The sequence below is a fragment of the Nuphar pumila genome, chromosome 17 (genome assembly GCF_984573655.1).
Source record: "Nuphar pumila chromosome 17, dmNupPumi1.hap1.1, whole genome shotgun sequence".
Lineage (NCBI taxonomy): Eukaryota > Viridiplantae > Streptophyta > Magnoliopsida > Nymphaeales > Nymphaeaceae > Nuphar > Nuphar pumila.
The window spans coordinates 70,263,102-70,281,525 of record NC_143265.1 but is presented as its reverse complement, the minus strand read 5'-3'; the positions used below and the strand labels follow the sequence as shown (position 1 = coordinate 70,281,525).

The following is an 18,424-nucleotide window of genomic DNA, read 5'->3' as shown; positions in this document are numbered from 1 at the left end:
TAGGGGTCAGGCCATCCAAGTCCGAGTCACGGGTTTACCAACTATGGCAAAATCAATTCCTAACTGTTGACTCTAGCCCTTTGCCACTACTCATGTCTTATATCTCTCTACTGATCATTCTACCTTTGTCTTGATCTTATAAACACACTTGCTCCCAACAAGATTCTTTTCAGGTGGAAGCTTTATCAACTCCTATGCACACATCCTCTCTAGTGCATTCATCAGCTTGGCCATTGCCTGTTGCCACTCTTTCAAAGCTGCCTTTGAATAGGACTTGAGCTCAACGTAGGAATAAATCAATGCAAAAAATGCAGGATGTCTAGGAGAGAAAGTCTCATAAGACACAAAGCGAGATGGAGGAATAGATATTATAGAACTGCAACCTACTTGCGAAGGGGATAAGGTGGAGAGAACAAAGTATAAGGTGACTCCAAGCTTGATTGATCAGGTTCACCTGAAGCATGATTTGGATCAGGATTGTCCTTTATATTTTCTATTTGATCCACTTCCACTTGATCCAAGAATGGAATCTCAACAACATTTTCATATTGTCCGAACCTATTGTCTTTCAAACGGATTTGCTCTCTCTGAACCTCCACATGCTCATTCATTCTTTCTTTCTCAGGAAACAACACTAAAAAGGATAAATTATTCATCTCCCACCTTATCTCCAATCTGACTAAAATAAGGTGTATCTTCATGAAAGACAATGTTTCTAGATACCCTTACTTTTCTTTCAACTAGATCAAAACACTTATAGCGTTTTTGACCATTTGAAAAACAAAAAAAGCAACATCTAATAGTTCTTGGAGACCGTTTGTCTCTATATCTATCAGGTAGAAACACAAAATAGGTACATCCAAATACCTTCATAATTTTATAATTTGGAACCATTACATATAACTTCTGAAAAGGAGATACACACTTAAGCATACTTGATGGCATACGATTTATCAGATAGATAGCCAATTGAATTGCATCAACCTAATAAGATTTTGACACATTACCTTTAATGAAAAGAGATCTGTTTGTCTCCAAAATATGTTTGTTCTTTCCTTCAGCCACTTTGTTCTGCTAAAGAGTATAGAGACAAGATTTTTGATGGTCTATTCCTTTTTTCTGTAAGAACTTTTCAAACACAAAACTGACATATTCACCACCAAAGTCAGTTCGAAGAGTCTTAATCTTAATTGAGAATTGAGTTTTAATCATGATACAAAACTTTTTGAAAATCACAAATATTTTACTTATATTTCTCATGAAATATGTCTCAGTATGTCTTGTGCAATCATCAATAAATGTGACAAAATGTATCAAACCTCTCTTGGACAGGACTGATGAGGGACTCCACACATCTGAATGAACAAGATCGAAAGGGCACTCAACTTCCGAATGTCTAGTCCCAAATGACAAAGCATGACCCTTTGCCAGTCTACAACTCTCACATTCCTTCACATGCCTTGACACAACTAACTTCGACCCACCTAAACCACCAACAAATACCAAATGTTGCAACCTAGAGTAATCTCTGGTGTCACAAAACTGACTCATCCTCAACTGCAGCTCCTTGACTAATTCCACGTCTCCTTTGTAAACTCATATCCAGCTAGTCAAGATAATGCAAGTCTCTCCTCCTATGGCCAATCTAAATCCTTCTTCCTGACAATTGATCCTACCCAACACAATCAACATGAGAGAAGGGCACAATACAATTAAATTTGGCAATTTGGCTAATAGAAATAAGTTTCATTGTAAGGAAAGGGACATGATAAATTTATGAAATATTCAATTTACTTCTAGGACAAGAATTAGGAATAATGGACCCAACTTTGGATGCAACCACGGAGAAGCCATATGCAATGCAAAAGCTACCATTGCAAGTCTACAATTGGTTAAGATAGACTCATGAGTCATTATGTGACATGATGCTCCTGAGTTTATCAACCACCCAAGAGGGCTACTAGATATGCATGCATAAGCAATGTTGGAAGAGGAAGTGAGAACATCAGAGAGAGTAGGAGAAGGGGCAATAACGAGTGGCTGAGTTAAGAGCTGCAATTGGAGAATCTGTTGTTGCATCTGCTGCGTCAACTCCAAAATCTTTAGTTGACTCACAACCAAATGCTCAAAAGAACCTCCCACATGCAAGTTTCCACTACCGTCCATTTGTCCATTCTTGTCTTTAGTATTCTTCAATGGACTGAATCGCAGAACCTCCATTCTTCTTTTTCAGTGCAAGGTAGGATCTCTTTATATGCCCAATTTATTTGCAATAGTGCATCTCATACCATTTATGTCACCTCTGGATGCCCTTGACATACTCTTCTCATCAGTGAATCCATCATTCTGACAAATAGATGCACAAATCTTATCAAATTTCGTTGGATCAAGCCTAATCAATTCTCCTTTCTCCATCACAACCACAACCCCCCCAACTACACAACAAATTTCCTGCAGAAAACCAACAATAACGATAATAAAATTACAAAGAACAATACAAAGGACAACTGATCACCACACTGTCCAAGCCACAAATCTATATCAACACCAAGGACTATTGTGACATGATTAGCACAAGTCATTTGGATATGGATCTATTCAGATTCAGTCTGATTCAGGCCTGGGTCTATTGATATATTCTCACGTGTGGTGTTGGGTTTGATTATTTTTTATGTTCCTTTATTGCCCCTATCAGCTATTATCTTTTGTGTATTTATGGGGTTATTGTTGTAATGTTACGTTATTGGCTCATAAAATAGAAGGTATACCACATGTTCCCACTTGGGGAAACTTGATTATGAGAACTCACGTATTCTTCTATTCCCTTTCTTTCTCCTCTGCAGAAACTATGAAATCCAAACAGATACCAAAGTCTATTATGGTATCAGAGCATTATGCCGATTGATAGGGCTTGTCTAAGGTATGTTCCTATAGATCTTGTTTTGCCTTTTCCAAGACTTCCTTCTCGTTCTTTCATTCTTATTTATTTCTCTACCTTTTCTCACGTCCTTTCTTCCCTATTCTTGCTGTTTTCCAATATTTTCTGCCCTATTCCTTTTGTCCTGTTGCTGAAGTATTGTATTCTTATTCTTCCATATCAGATATGATACACCAAAGAGTATCATATATCAGATCATCGTTAATCAGATCTGAATCACATATCAGGTCTGATTTGGTTATCGTCCCTACCTGAATTGTATTTATGCTTGAATCTGAATTGGGTTATAAATCTGGTGCCCTCTTGTACCTGAATTGTATTTATGCTTGAATCTGAATTGGGTTATAAATCTGGTGCCCTCTTGTACCTGAATTATATTTATGCTTGAATCTGAATTGGGTTATAAATCTGGTGCCCTCTTGTAGTTCTTCCTTTCCTCTTATTGTGATTGGATTTTCTTTATCTTTCTCTCCTGACCTACATCCATCTTGATGTTGCAAGATTATGATTGTTTCTTGAATATGAGATATTCATATCTTACTGGTTCTGCCAAAAAAAAGGAAGATTTATGATCTTATTTATTGCTTGTTTTGGGATCGTTTATGTGGAGTAGGTTACTTATCCCTTTGCTCTGCATTACCCTTATTCTCTTTATCTGCGCGTTACTCTTTTCTTTTCCCTCTTTTTAATTTTGTCATTTATTGTCCTTATTCTGTCATGGATTTCAACTTTTAATCCCTTTCAAATCTGTCATCCATTTTTTGCCCCAATTGGTTTCGAAAAAACTCTAATTCTAATTCTCTGATCTGAAAAAAGCAAATTACCCATTTTGTAAGGTGTCAGGATCTATCAGGACATCTGGATGAGTCTGTCTCTGTTCCACGAGAGTTTATTCTGTAGGAAGAAAAAGATGAGAAAGGGCTGGTTCTATTACCAAGGCAGATCATAAATCCAGAATTTGTCAGTTGGGTAAAGAGAGATCAAACACTTGTAGCCTACATCACTTCGACTCTTTCTCATGAGGTTTTGTTTGGTATTTCGGATGATTGTGCAACAATGCAATTGCGGATATATTTGCTCCAGACCTATTCTCAGATATCTGAGCTTAGGGTAATGTATTTGGACCGAGTTCCAGAATCTGGAAAAAGATGACAATACTAGCATCATGGATTATCTAAATAAAATCAAGAGCATAACCGACCAGCTTGCTCTCATTTGATGTGAAGTATCAGACAAAGAAAAAGTTCAACAAATTTTTAATGGGGTTCAGAGTTTCATGTTGGTGCTAACACCTTGTCATGTCTTGATGCTCTTCCAACCTTTGAGAATTTGAGGCTTAAGTTGTTAGACTATGAGATGTCACTTAAGGGATTGTCTGATAAAGCAAACAAGGGTCAAGGAGATTCACATTATGTTCTTTTCATGGTATCCTTTTGTTGGAGTGGCCGTGGTTATCCTGGAAGAAATAATACAGGTGAATGTGGTTTATTGCCTACTTCAAATACACCTTCTTTGGTGGATAGTCAAGGAGGACTTGGTATTCCTACCGTTATTATAAGAAGTTTGGTTACATAGAGGTGAATTGTTGGTATAAAAACGACCCTAGGTATAGCTCAAAAGCAAATGTGGTCCAAAGCAAGCAAGAACCTCTTATTGACAGCATTTGCCAGGTTGAATTTGAAGCAGAATGAGCAAATGGTATGGTACATCCATTCTAGGGCAGTGGGACCCGCGCCGAGGGGAGCCTCAGGACCCCCCTTCCTGCAAGGGCAAAAACAATGAATCAGGCCCCACAACTCATCACTTTCATCTTTGGGGACAACCATATATGATAAAAAAATGGTAAAAAGTAAGTTGGGCATAAATGTCATGGACTTTAACAGCTACCATATATATATATATTTACATTTTTGCCCCTGCCGCACCCCCGCACCCGGTTTTTTTGGAAGTGCTGAATCCCCGCACCCGCTCCCGCGCCCGCACTCGCACTCGCACCCGCACCCGCACCCATGTGACATAGGGGAGCAACTATTATGTTATCTTTGTTGATTACTTCACACATTATTCATGAATTTATTCTATGAAACATGACTATGAGGTCTTTAGTATATTTTGTAGAGTCTATGTGTTTGTCAAGATTTAATTTTCTCTTCTTATTCTATATTTTCAATGTGACGGTAGTGGAGAGTTTTGTTCAAGGGAGATCATTGGTTTTTTACATGATAATAGGATTAATTGCAAAATATCTTGTCTATATACACCAAAGCAAAATGGCATTGCTGAAAGAAAAACCATTATATTGTGGAGTAGTCTTGCTATGATTTACATGAGTAAAATGCCTTTATTCTTGTGGACAAAAGCTTTTCATTCCGCTGTATTTGTGATAAACAAGTTACCAATGAAAAGGCTTGAAAATAAGTCATCATTCTTATGTTGTAAAAATCTTGACTATGATAAGTTGAAGGCATGGGGCTGCACTTGAGAACGGAGCTTGTGTATGTAGATTTGTTAGGTATTCTGATTATTATAAAGGATATCGATGCTATGATCCATCAAAAAAGCTTCATCCGGATATCATAGAATGTGGTGTTTGATGAGTTGCTATTCAAAAGTGTTTTCAAAGATATAGATGAACAGGTTGTGGTTAAAGATGTTGCCCAAGTTGAAACTCATCAGCCGTGGCTTAGTGTAGAATTGTTTGCACGTCTTAATTTTGGGCATTTTTTACAAGAGAAAAGTAGGTCGCCCGAACCAAACATTGAGGAGCTGCAACCACTTGCAGAGAATATTGAACAAGATGATGGACAACAAGAAGCTGCTGATTTGTAATATCGCGTATTTTCACACTTATTTTGAGATTTTTTCAAAAATTTGGCCAAGTATAAAGAAAAAATCCGTAGATTCTTGATTTTAAGCCAATGCTTTGGAGCTTGGGCTTGGCCCAAGTCTCATCGGCAAGGCCTAAGCGGGCCATTTAAAATGTGAGATTTTTTATTTTATTTTTAACCTTTAAATTCAAGCGAAATGTGAGTTATTTTTGGATGAATTTTAGAGGCAAAATTCAAGTTATATATCATTAGATGCGTCTCAAAATTCTGAGTGTAATGACATTTTACTTTTTCGAATTTGGGCTACTGTTTCCCCGAAAATATTTTTTTTTTGAAAAAAAGATCGCCTCGACGGGTTAGGTTTGGATTTGGATTGGACTGGAATAAAAATTCAGTTTTGGTATGTTAATTTTTAGAATTGTTCATTGTAATAGATTTGGCTTTGTGCATGCTACGAATAAGATTTTTACATGCCTAGAATTGGTATATTATGCGTCATCAAGATATTAATGCAAAGTTTCGTTTCTTGCGCATGTGCAAATTGGACTGGATCTAATACATTTGATCCAAATTAATATTGATCTAAACTCTGTCCAAGACCCATATTAATCTAAAATTGATACAACCCAAGGTCCAATTAGGGTTTGGATATGGATTTGGATCTTAAATTTGGATCAAGATCCAAAATCAATAGCCAACAAAAATTCAGCTTTAAATTCATTTTTATATTTAAATTAAAGTTAATTGAGATTTAAAAAGACTCCTAGAGGGATAATGTACCCTCTGAAAGTTTTTAGATATTTAATTATTAATAAATAGTAATTAATTAATAAATTTTAATTAATTCTGAATTTCAATTTTTAGAAACTAATTAGGACTCTTTAGTAGAGTCCTTAAGGGACTTAATAAAGGCTAAAGAAGGTTTGATAAATTTTAATTGAATTAAGAAAGAAGTTTTAAAAAGTCAACTTTAGAGTTTTAAAAATCTTGGAAAGAGAAAGTCCAAATAGGAGATTAACCTCCAGCCCTCTCTAGAAGGGCTGGATGGATAAGAGGGGGTGTCACCCCTCTTTTCACCTATTTATAGCTCAAAAAAGAAAGAGAGAAAGAAAGAGAGAAAAAGAAAGAGAGAGAAAGAGAGGGAAAAAAGAAGAAATGAGGAAGAAAAAGAGAGGTTCTTCTCCAATCTATCCATCAATCCATAACTTCTTTTCGATTTACGTATATGGTACGGGTCTTTCTCTTGAATCGAATGAGAAAAAGAGCATGAATTTGGATTTCATGCAAGATTTTAACAAAAACCCATAAAAAAAGAGTAAATCTGAATATTTACTCTAGATTCATGGTTGATATTAATGTTTTTTTCTCTTTTTCGAAATCTATACATGTATATATATGTTTTTATATATGTATATATATTTTTAATGTGCCGTAAAGCTATGGACCTGGACCAATCTGCCATGTATCTAACATGCACAAATATGGTTTGTGTCTAAAGTTTTGAAAAAGAAAAAGGATTCAACGCAATCTGTATAGTTAGAATTTTTTTTGTTTATGCTTATTGTCATGTGAAACATAAATTTCGTTTGATTATTGTTCATGACTGGAGTAGCATGTATTGGTGCATATTGGCATTATGTGATATTTGAATGTGAAAATAATAATATGCATGTATACTTGTAAATAATCTGTTTGCAAATACATATCTAAATGAAAAGGCTGCATATGCATGTTTATTGATTTATGAAACTGTGTATAACTGAATGGAAATATCCTTATACCTGCACGTTTGAGATACAAATCTGTATGTGCATACATAACTGAATTATTTGCAAGCATATCCAGATTTAGTCATATTATTTTTTTTGTATCGGTATACTGTTTTTTTTTTCTTGGTTTCTGCTAGGTTGACTGGCAACCCAGCCGAATCAGATTCGGTTGGCCTGATAGTGCCTGACATACCTGTCAGGCCTAGCCAAATAGGCTGGCTGGCATGAGGTTAAGAGATTTTTTTTTTACCTTGAGGGTTTCGCGGTCTGGTCGGCAGACCAGCTGAGCTTGGCTTGGCTGGCCAGACCTGTCAGCCCCTTGACAGGCCTGTCAGGCCCAACTCGGCTGGGCAGGTTCTGAAAAAAAAAAAGAATGTTTTTGAAAAGAAGTTTTGAAAAGAGAGGGGGACTGGTTGTCAGATCAGCCGAATCCTGTTCGGCTGGCCTGACCTGCCAGGCCCTAATGGGCTGCTGAGCTTAGCCGAGCTGGGCAGGCACTTTACAAAAAAAAATATAATATATTTTTTTGTTTGTTGGGTTGGCTGGCAGCCCTGCTGAACCAAGTTCGGCTGGCCTTCCTTGCCAGGTTTGCCCAGGTCGGACCCAGCCGATTGAGCTCGGCTGGGTGCAAATGTTTTGAAACTTGGGTTTTGTAATGACTTCGAAATAGGGAAAATTTTCTCATGTTTTAGTGAATGCATATTTATGAATGGGTATGTTATGAAAGTTTCATTATGGATTGTAAATCAGACTATGAGGACGTAATGTTCAAATAATGGGCATTGTTGGCCTTAGCCTTAGTCGACTACACGTCGGCTGAACACTTGTTCTGGGCTCGGTGTGGCCCCATTTGAGCAGAGTTTGAAAATATCATCTATGTAAAATAGAGAAAAGGTTTTTAATGCATGTTATGCTTGTCTGAAAAATGTTCAAACTTTCAAGGTGATTTGTTCATGCATCGGATCCCTTTTGCATGCTCAGTTTATGCATAAATGTGGTCCATAGTGTACATGTAAATATTCAACTTGTGCTCATTTTGTGTGCTTATTTGAATCTGAAATAAAAATTCAGTTTTGGTATGTTAATTTTTAGAATTGTTCATTGTAATAGATTTGGCTTTCTGCATGCTACAAATAAGATTTTTACATGCCTAGAATTGGTATATTATGCGTCATCAAGATATTAATGCAAAGTTTCGTTTCTTGCGCATGTGCAAACTTAAAAATTTATGTGTTTCGGCATATGCATAGTTGCATGAGTGTTCATATGTTTTAATTGAGATGATTCATGAATGAAAGCATGCATTTGGGCATGATTATATGAACACATGCATACAAATATTGTTGTTTTATGCACATATCTAAATTAGTACACATAATGGTGCAGTGAAAAACATGTGAAATGAATGCATATGTTGTATGTTCTTTATGGTTTTTGCATATAGATGCATCGATGAAAAAAATGAATCATCATAAGCCGTGTGAGCCTTGAGCATGCGTTGTTCTTTGTTTTAGTTGTTTCTATGCATCGCAAAAATCAAACTTTTTATTGTTGTTCTAATTGCACTGTTTTATGTTGCCACATGTTGTGGTCCTGTGAAGAGCTTCACATGTTGATTTGCGAGCCTATGCTATTAACTCTATATGTTGAATTGCAAATTAAAGAAGATGAATTAATAACAAGATAAAAGAAAAGTAAAGAACACTGTAATTTACGCTTCCTCGATATTCTTTCTATAATATGCAAATCTTGGACATTGCGATTTTGAGGAACCGTGAGGATACTAAGACTCTGTGTGTGTTGTGCTCTTGAATCATATATGTAGGTTCATCTTTCGACCACGATTTTAGGAGGATTCTGCCACTTTGCCTGGGGTGGTGTGTAGATCCAACTTTTGTTTTGGTATACCAAGAAAGTGACATTAGTGAATATTGATTTTCATAATGTCTCGACATTAGATGTTGATTTCTAATATTTCGATGGATGATGTTGATCCCTGATATCGGTCGAGGACTGAGTGTGAAATCTAATAATAAAACAAAATTGTGTTAAGCTACAACTGGAGACCCATTTGACTTCAGAAAAGTTCACCCGTTTTGAGTATTTGCGGGCAACAGTAATAAAAAGAGGAAATAAAGTTTGTGTGTATTTAATAAAGACATGCATATAAAAGAAAAATCTGATAAAAGATAATAATTTATTCATGTATGTGCATTGAAATCATGCATATTTTTGTTATGCATTAGATTATGCATATTTACTTGTTCTTTTACTTGTGATGTATTCGTGATTGCATGATATTTGCTCCCTATTACATGATGAATATATTTGTTGTTTAATTGATGTTCCCTATTGTTTAAATGATTATTTGAATTATGAATTTGTCATAACTGCATCCCTCTAAAATATTGCATGAATCTTATTTGTGTTCTTTTTACTTATTGTTTCATTAAAAAGATTCGTACATAATTTTTTTTATTCTGATACCCCTACTTTGGTGTTTTTCACAGTCTCTGAGGCACAGTGATGAGACATGCTTATGCGAGGGGTTACGAGGACTACATGACTACTTAGCTAATTTTTTTGATACTGCGTGGCTCTATGCTTTTGCTTTATTTACATTCTTCTATACTTACTTTCAAGCATATTGAATTCCATTAATAAAGTTGGTTTAGTTTGAATGATGGGTATAAGATCCCTTGTATGTGGATGTGTTATAGCTGTAAATGCCCGGATCTTTGAGAATATTTTCGCAATTGTTATTTTTTTTTATTGTCACTTTTTAACGAGTACGAGTTGGGTGTCGTTATATAATCAACCCACAACTGAATTTCAAAGGCACAAAGAAGGTGCTGTATATAGTAGGAGATTGAGAGTTTCAGAAGCAGGACCATTTGCCCAAGTGGTTCAACATGCTTAAAATAATTCTATTGAGCCAATGAGATCAAGAAGAATTCAACATCCAATAGAAATGTGGGTGATTTATGACAATTTTTTCATAGATCATCAATTGTTCTTGATCGAGATAAGTAAACATGATACACCTAAGTCATAAAATCCAAGGTTGTAAGTATCGTATCGTTACTTGTATCGGCTGGGTCTAAAATAAGATATGTATTGTAAAAAACCATAAAATTTTAATAATTTTTTTTAAAAATTTTCAAAGAAATTATGAAAAGTCAAGAAAAATTAACAAAAATTCTAAAAAAAACATAACACATAAAACAATGATAAATTATACAAAATACAACCATAAAATCGCATATGAAGTATTTATGTACCTATGAGTTTCCTAAGACATCATAACCAATTTTTTAAAATAACACATAAAACAATAACCAAGCTTTTTAAAAATATACCATCAATCATCATTATCTTCTTCTTCTTCTCCTTTGAATTCACATCATCTCCAATGTACGTAGGATCCTTATCGTCTACGTCTCAAGTTCCTTCCACATTTATCCACTGAATGTTTTCTTCATTCAGAATGTTTGCTTCTTCTTGAACCCACACATCTAATACATCAATATTTTTTAAATAAATGAGATTAAATTGCTCTTTCTGCCCTCCTTGATGATAACTTTTCTATTTGCTTAAAAAAGTGACATGAAAAAATCAAAATTAATTGGGTTTTGTATGATATAATTTTTTTTTAAATAAACACTTGAAAATAACAAATAAACTTTATAAATTTATATACCTTTGCCTTTGTCGTAAGTTGTAGAGAACGCAGACGAGGTCATTGAGCCTTTTGTGCTCTAATCTATTTCTTCATTTTGTATGTATTTGCTCAAATACACTATGATTTCTTTCGCATCCACTTGCACTATACATTTGACTAAAAATGTGAATGACAAAAACTCTAAGTTTGAAACATCACTTCCAAACTCGGTCCACCGTTAGCCTGAAAGAAAACAATTAAATGAAAAATCAATAACATATACAATCATACAAAACATCATAACTAAATAACAATACAAAATTAAAATTAAAATTAAAATAGACAAAATAAATTACCTTAACGCATTGTGACAGTTTCACACTGCCGCAGGTCTCCCCATATCATACAATGCATCATCATAAATCTTCATTTCCTTATTAATTTGATCTTAAACGCCATAATCAGGGTTCAACCTTTCAATGCAATCAAAGAGTTCCTTGCTGACTTCTCTACCCATTTTAAATATTGGGAAATATCTAAATGCAAGATTTAAATAATATGTTGCAGCATGAAGAAGTTGATGATGTTGCTTAGTTCTCCTGTGATCAATGATGTTTCATATAGAAATATACAATTTTTTCTTTCTATCCAAATTATCTCTAATGACTTCTTTTGCCTTATCCATCACTTCATATAGATAACCTATAACTGACTTGTCTTCACTGTCAGCCAATCAAAGCACCTTCACCTAAGGTATAGTTATTTTCAACAACTTGACGCATGATCCCAAAATTCACTTATGAATACAATATCTACATTTTCTCTTAGCTTTCTTTTTTGTGCTAGTAACTGCACTATGAATCAACTCAACACTACTTTCTCATCAAATTCAAAATCTATGCATGATTGTAAATAAATTTAATCACTTCTTGGTAACATTCAACTGCGTGCTTTATCTCATCCGTGCTGAGGTCTATGCAATGGGCAACACACGGGGTTGAAAACAATGATTCATAATTTTTTGTCAATTCTTTACCTGTTCTCCTGTAATTTGTTGCATTATCAATAATGAATTAAATAATATTTTGAGGTTGAACCTCTTTCGCAACTTGATCAAATGCCCTGAGCAATATATCTGTTGTCTTGAGTGTATCAGACATATCAATTGACTTTAAAAATATAATTCCTTTGGGGTAATGGACAACATAATTTATCAAGGTCCTTGACTTTCTGTCTGTCCACCAATCTAGCATAATGCTACACTAAGTTTGGCTTCATCTCATTACAATATGCTCTGATACCAAGTTGTAACACCCTAAGATTTTTAACACAAAAATTTGAGTAATTTTTTTTGTCAGCGGAAACATTTTCAACATTTTAAATAAAAAACCTTGGGCGAGTTACAGTCGGTCAATCACATTAGTACTGAATTTTAATAAACGAAGAAACATCTCTTTATAAACTTTCATTGTAGCATATAGAAGTTCATAACAACAAAATAACATTTGTAACAATGTTGTTAAAAGCGTGCCTTGAGGCACCAAAGGCCCACCTCAAGGCGCCAGCCTAAGGCGTGCAGAAGAAGATGTTTCTCTTTCTCAATTATATATGTTATAAATTTAATTAATTATATAAATTTTTGTGTATTTGTATTAAAAATAGATATACGTAGACGTTAGGACATTATATTTTATTGTTAATCTTGTTATAATCAGTTTCTTAGTTACTTTTACATGTTAATGTCATATTTTGTAGTATTTATTTGAGATTTTTATTTTTTATTATATATTTAATTAATTAAGAAGAATTTTTTTTAAAACTATATATGTTATATATTTAATTAATTATATAAATTTGTGTATTTATGTAGACAACATATATATACACGTTAGGACATTAGATTTTGTTGTTAATCTTGCTATAATCAGTTTCTTAGTTACTTTTACTTGTTAATCTCATATTTTTATGATTTATTTATTATTTTTTATTTTTTATTAGTTGTTACCTCATCAATAAAGCATTTTTTATTTATTTATATTTTTATAGTTTTTTTTTAAATTTTAAAAATAATTTTAAGGATTACGCTTTACGCCTAACCTTAGTTTTTGGTGGAGCGCCTTGCTACGCCTCAATGCTTTTCACAACATTGATATGTACAACTCCAGTCTTCAGAACAAGGAAATGGAATGCCTCTTAAATTTTACCACAGTTCTCCGTCATCGCCTCATTGATTCATTTAGTTCTTGTAATTGTGTATGAGGTCAAAACAACACTCCAATAATAATAATACAATGACAAGGTACATGTATACAAAAGTAGGCACGCAAGAAGCATCATTTTTAAACAAACATTGATAAATCACAAAACCACTGAAAGCACTTTAATACGTATGATGTTATGCATGACTTAACAATGCAATAGAGTATACACATCTATGACATGAGTGGCTTAAGATTCTGTCATTTATGTAATTTTTCTTAAATGATGTGTGCGATGCTTTTATCAGAATGCACATTAAACTTTTGTTCCCTTTGTTAACATTCTTTGTGGGTATGACACAAACACTATCCAAATTGGAGACACGAGTAAGGGTTACATTCAAACAATTTGTCTTATTACTTTAGTTTTGTACATCTTTTTCGACCCTGGGTGAGGGACGAAACTTATAAAAAAAGAAACCTCAATACTCTCAATTTGGTATACCAGTCTTTTCTTTAGTTGAAACCTTATTCACTACCACCCCACGACATTGGTGGTAGCTATCCTGTATCTCCGTGGTTGGAAAAGCAACACTCTGTGCTTTACAATACCCAACGGAGCCAATCGTACCGCTTATTTTCTCATTGACATTCACATTCTTAATTAGTTAATTCCCATGACATATGTATTTAAACATAACTTTCATACTTACACTGGCCTCTATAGGGCAAAAGTATGCGTGATATTTTTTTTTTTAATTTATCATGTGGTCATTGGCCACCACTTTGGAGCATGCATATTACAAATTCCTTTTCAGAGGTTCAGAACACATGACATTTCTCATTGCCTTGTGAGTCAATTTTAACATTCCGTTAAAGTGTATCAAAATAATATACACGATACTTTCTTTACATTTTATCAATTAACACCATCTAGTTGGTTGTCAAACAATATGCATCACCCAACGACATAATTTTTTCTTAATTGAAAAAGCGCTCTTTCATAAAGCAAAGTATTTGTTTTACATTCTTCAAATCACATTTATGATATATCAAAAAATTTTATAAGAATTATGGTAGTACATAATATATGTACGAAGCTAACATAACCCTTAGTCTTTTGCTTAATGAAAATATGTTGTTTCAAAATCACTTAGGCAAAACAAGGGTGACAGTATTTTCTCAAAACTTACATCATAAACCAAAGTTCATTTTATAAATCGGTACCATTTTCTTAGCCATCAAACTTAAAAACACATGAGCAAGACTAATGTTGCTGATTTTTATTAGACCTTATAATATATTCAAAACATAAATCAAACCTTGATTAATTTTTAAACGAAATTGGCTTACTAGATTAACATGGCATATAGGTTCTAATTTACCCAATTTTGTCATAACAAATACTTAAATCACAGATTTTAAATCTTGACACCTATAATTTTTTTTCTTTGTAAGCCCGTCTCATAAACCGATTATGCTAAAAAAATGATTGTATGTTTCACCTTTTCTAAGTGACCAAACCAACACAGGCTGGACCGTTTCATCTGTAATCCAGTTTCTGAAAAAAAAACTTGTCTTACACTGTCAAAGAAAAACAATTTAAGAAAATTTGGTTTCTTTTTTTTTTCTTTCGCATTCACATAAGTGTCCAGACCGCCTATGCTTACACACACAAACCGAATCTAATTGCATGCATATTCTCCTGAACATATCATTATCATGGAAATTACCAATTAAACTTTTTAAGCAATAACACATGCTGACAAAAAAAATGAAGATCTCAGCAACTTACTACATGAGAAAATTGGCAAACACCGATTAAATGTCTTATATCACTTAATAACATGGCAGTTCAAAATAAAATTTTCAGAACTTCACAATAGGAGAAAAATCGACAAACACAAATTACATTTTTTTTGTAAAACAATAATATGGCCGATCAAAATAAAAGTTTTGGAAATTCACAATACGGTAAAACAACAATTATTAACATGTCTGATTAAAATACGGAATTTTAGGAACTTATACCATGAAAAAAAATCGACAGTCAGACTAAAATCATACACATCAGATTACCTACCTTGAACCGATGTTTCATCAATTGGATACTAGTGATTGGTTGCGAACTCGGCTACCGGTCGTTACTTCCACTATGATCTAGCTACCACAATATAGAAAAAAATATATGAGAGTATGAAAAAAATGAGAGCTCATGTGAGCTTTATATAGAGTGGGAGAGAGTGGAAGTTACAAAATCACTTAGTGAGAGCTTGGGAGTTTCATTTCCCAAGAGTCACATAGTGTAGTCGTGCAGGAGTTAGCTTAGGAATCATTCACGTATGGGATTAATAAGAGAGAGGGGGTTTAAGAATCTCAAAAGCCCTCTTGTGTGTGTATATATATATATATATATATATTATTTTTTCTACTTTCATTTGTAACTCCCCTCCCCTCACGTAAACGGGATGTGTGGTTCAGTCTACCTTTGTTAGCTGCTTGTAACCCCTTCATTTACCACAGCCCACCATCTTCGAAACAAAAAAGGTTTTTGGGCTTATCTTCCTTTTTTTTTTCTTACTTTGAAATAACTAATGTAACTCCCACCTATTTACGTGAATGGGAGAGTGGTGGGTTCAGCCCACCTCTTTCACTTAAGTGTAACCCCTACTAAAAAATGTGTTATATGCTTATCTCTCTTAAATATTTAATATTTATTTATTTATTAGTATTATTTTGGTTCAAGTGGAGTCCACTAGAGAGGACGTCCCACTCTTTAATGTATTACTCTTTCTCTTATTTTATTAGTCAATATATATATATATATATATATATATATATATATATATATATATATATACACTATGTAATTATTTCATACCTTATGAAATCCATATCATGTATTTAATATGTAATTATTTCGTAAGATTCATCTCATGTATTAAATCTTATATCTAATACTACTTTCATATTATTTTATATCATTAATTTTTGAATACATGTTAGATCCAGTCTCATGTACCTCGATCCATACACATACCGAAATCAATTTGGATTTTGGATCTAGATCCAATTCGGATCCTTTTGTGACCTGGATCAAATTTCCAAAATCCATCTTATATATATCTATTATATTTGAATTTTGGATTTACTTATGAACTAGATCCAAGTATTGGATCCAGATTTCAGATATTTTCGGTATTGGATCAAGATTCAAATCCCAGTAGTTTTGAATCCGTGAAATTAAATTTTAAATTTCTTATAAACCTTAGGTTTATATTAACTTTTCACAAATTATTTTCAAATTACTTAAAAGTTTTCTCAAAAATTTGCGGATCTTACACTACTGCCCTGGATGACCATTACCCAATGAAGTATTCACCAGTTCTCAAAGAGTCGTTATCACCAGTTCTCACGTTCCCATCTCCCATGTCCCTAACACATTTGTATGGTTAGATCTACCATTTGGTAGCTAGATTCATAGTCAAATACTTGAGAAAAAAGATTTTTTTGAAGGAAATATAATTATATTCAGCAAAGCAGGAAAACTAACCTGGAGACGAGGGGCCACCAAGATTCCAATACAAGAAATTAGAACAAAAGAACGACAAATACTAACAGAAATACAAGTAGGTCAGCGGGAGCCATTAGGCCCACCTTACCAATTCGCAAATGCTACATCAGCTAGGTCTAGATATTCAAACACACGAATGTGGTGGAATTCTCCTTGTCTCTAAAATCCTGTTATTCTTTTCTAATCAAACAGTCCTCCACATGATAAGAAGCCAACATTGCCACAAGAGTAGCCATCGAAAACCCCAGCTCTCAATTTTTGCTGCAATGATTAGGCGATACAATGGCGTGTTGGACCCCCATGTTATGTTCATGTTATCCCAAAAGTAGCTCACAAGCAGCTCAACCGAAGTGCAGCCCTAGAAAAGATGGTGTGTTTCTTCCACATGTGCAAGGCATAGTGAGCAACAACTAGGAAAACAAAAACCTCTCTTCTTCAAGTTCGCATCCATTAAAGTTTTGTCCAAGAACACCAACCAACAAGTAAAAGAGGCCCTCACCGGAAGACTAATACCCCACAAGGCATGGTGTACACACTCGAATTTTCCTAAAATGCACAAAAACCTTGGGTCTTGTTTGGGGGATGGTACACAGTGTGCCTCCCTCCTGTCCAGGCCATCGTCCCCCCCATTCGCCTTGTCGAGGCCTTAGGACACCTTGGGATGACCATTCAAGGTTGTGCGTCCCATACTCGGGACAACCATGTCTTAGCGGTCCCATAATGGGGACGACCATGTCCTAGCCATCCCACCCTGGGGATTGCCCACCTATCCCGCTGTTATTGTCTCCAACTTGCCTAGTCCTGCCCTCTTTCTCTGTCCCAATTTTGGGCTGGCCGTCTCACCCTTCTGGTTTTGGTCTAGGATGGTAGACAATGCTACCATTCCTATCCTGAATGGTAGACAATGTTGCCGTCTTGCCCCCTTCTATCCTTGTTTTTGGGATGGGAGGAACACACCTAGAGTCGTCCCAAGATCTGGTCGTCCCACCTGTGAGATGGCTGTTTGTTTGGCCATCCTTGCTCAGGATGACCAAACAGTTTCATCGTCTCGAGCATAGAGGAAAAGCCATTTGGCTTACCCTCACTATATCTCATCCTAATCTCCCCCCTTCTATGCATTTTCAGGAGGGGAGGATTCTTTCATATAGGTGTTATCCTTGTTTGGGATAAAATTGGACCCATTTGAATTGGATCCGAACTTTAAAGAACTCAGTGATCTGTATCCCACTTGAAAAACTATAAATCAGAGTATCATCTTAGAACCTGGTCAACTGTAATTTTCTTGTCCGAGCCAATCTTTCATATTCTCCTATCTAGAGTTGTCTTACTTGTGCCAAGGTGATGCCAGAGATGCTACAACCATCTCTGTACCTACGGAGGAGTGTTGTTCGGATCAAAGGACTTAAAAGCTTAACAGACCCTCGAGTTTAAAAAAAATGATTTTCAGATCATTCGT

At 34.7% G+C, this 18,424-nt stretch overlaps 1 pseudogene across 1 annotated transcript in view; it reads left to right on the top strand.

The window, feature by feature from the left end:
• Positions 1-10,137, top strand: part of LOC149812152 (stress-response A/B barrel domain-containing protein UP3 pseudogene) — a 28,292-nt pseudogene extending 18,155 nt beyond the window's left edge. Inside the window, exon 2 of the transcript XR_016428468.1 lies at positions 10,046-10,137. The product of XR_016428468.1 is annotated as a stress-response A/B barrel domain-containing protein UP3 pseudogene, transcript variant X4 (transcript). The remainder of the gene's footprint in view (positions 1-10,045) is intronic.
• Positions 10,138-18,424: the final 8,287 nt, after the last annotated feature.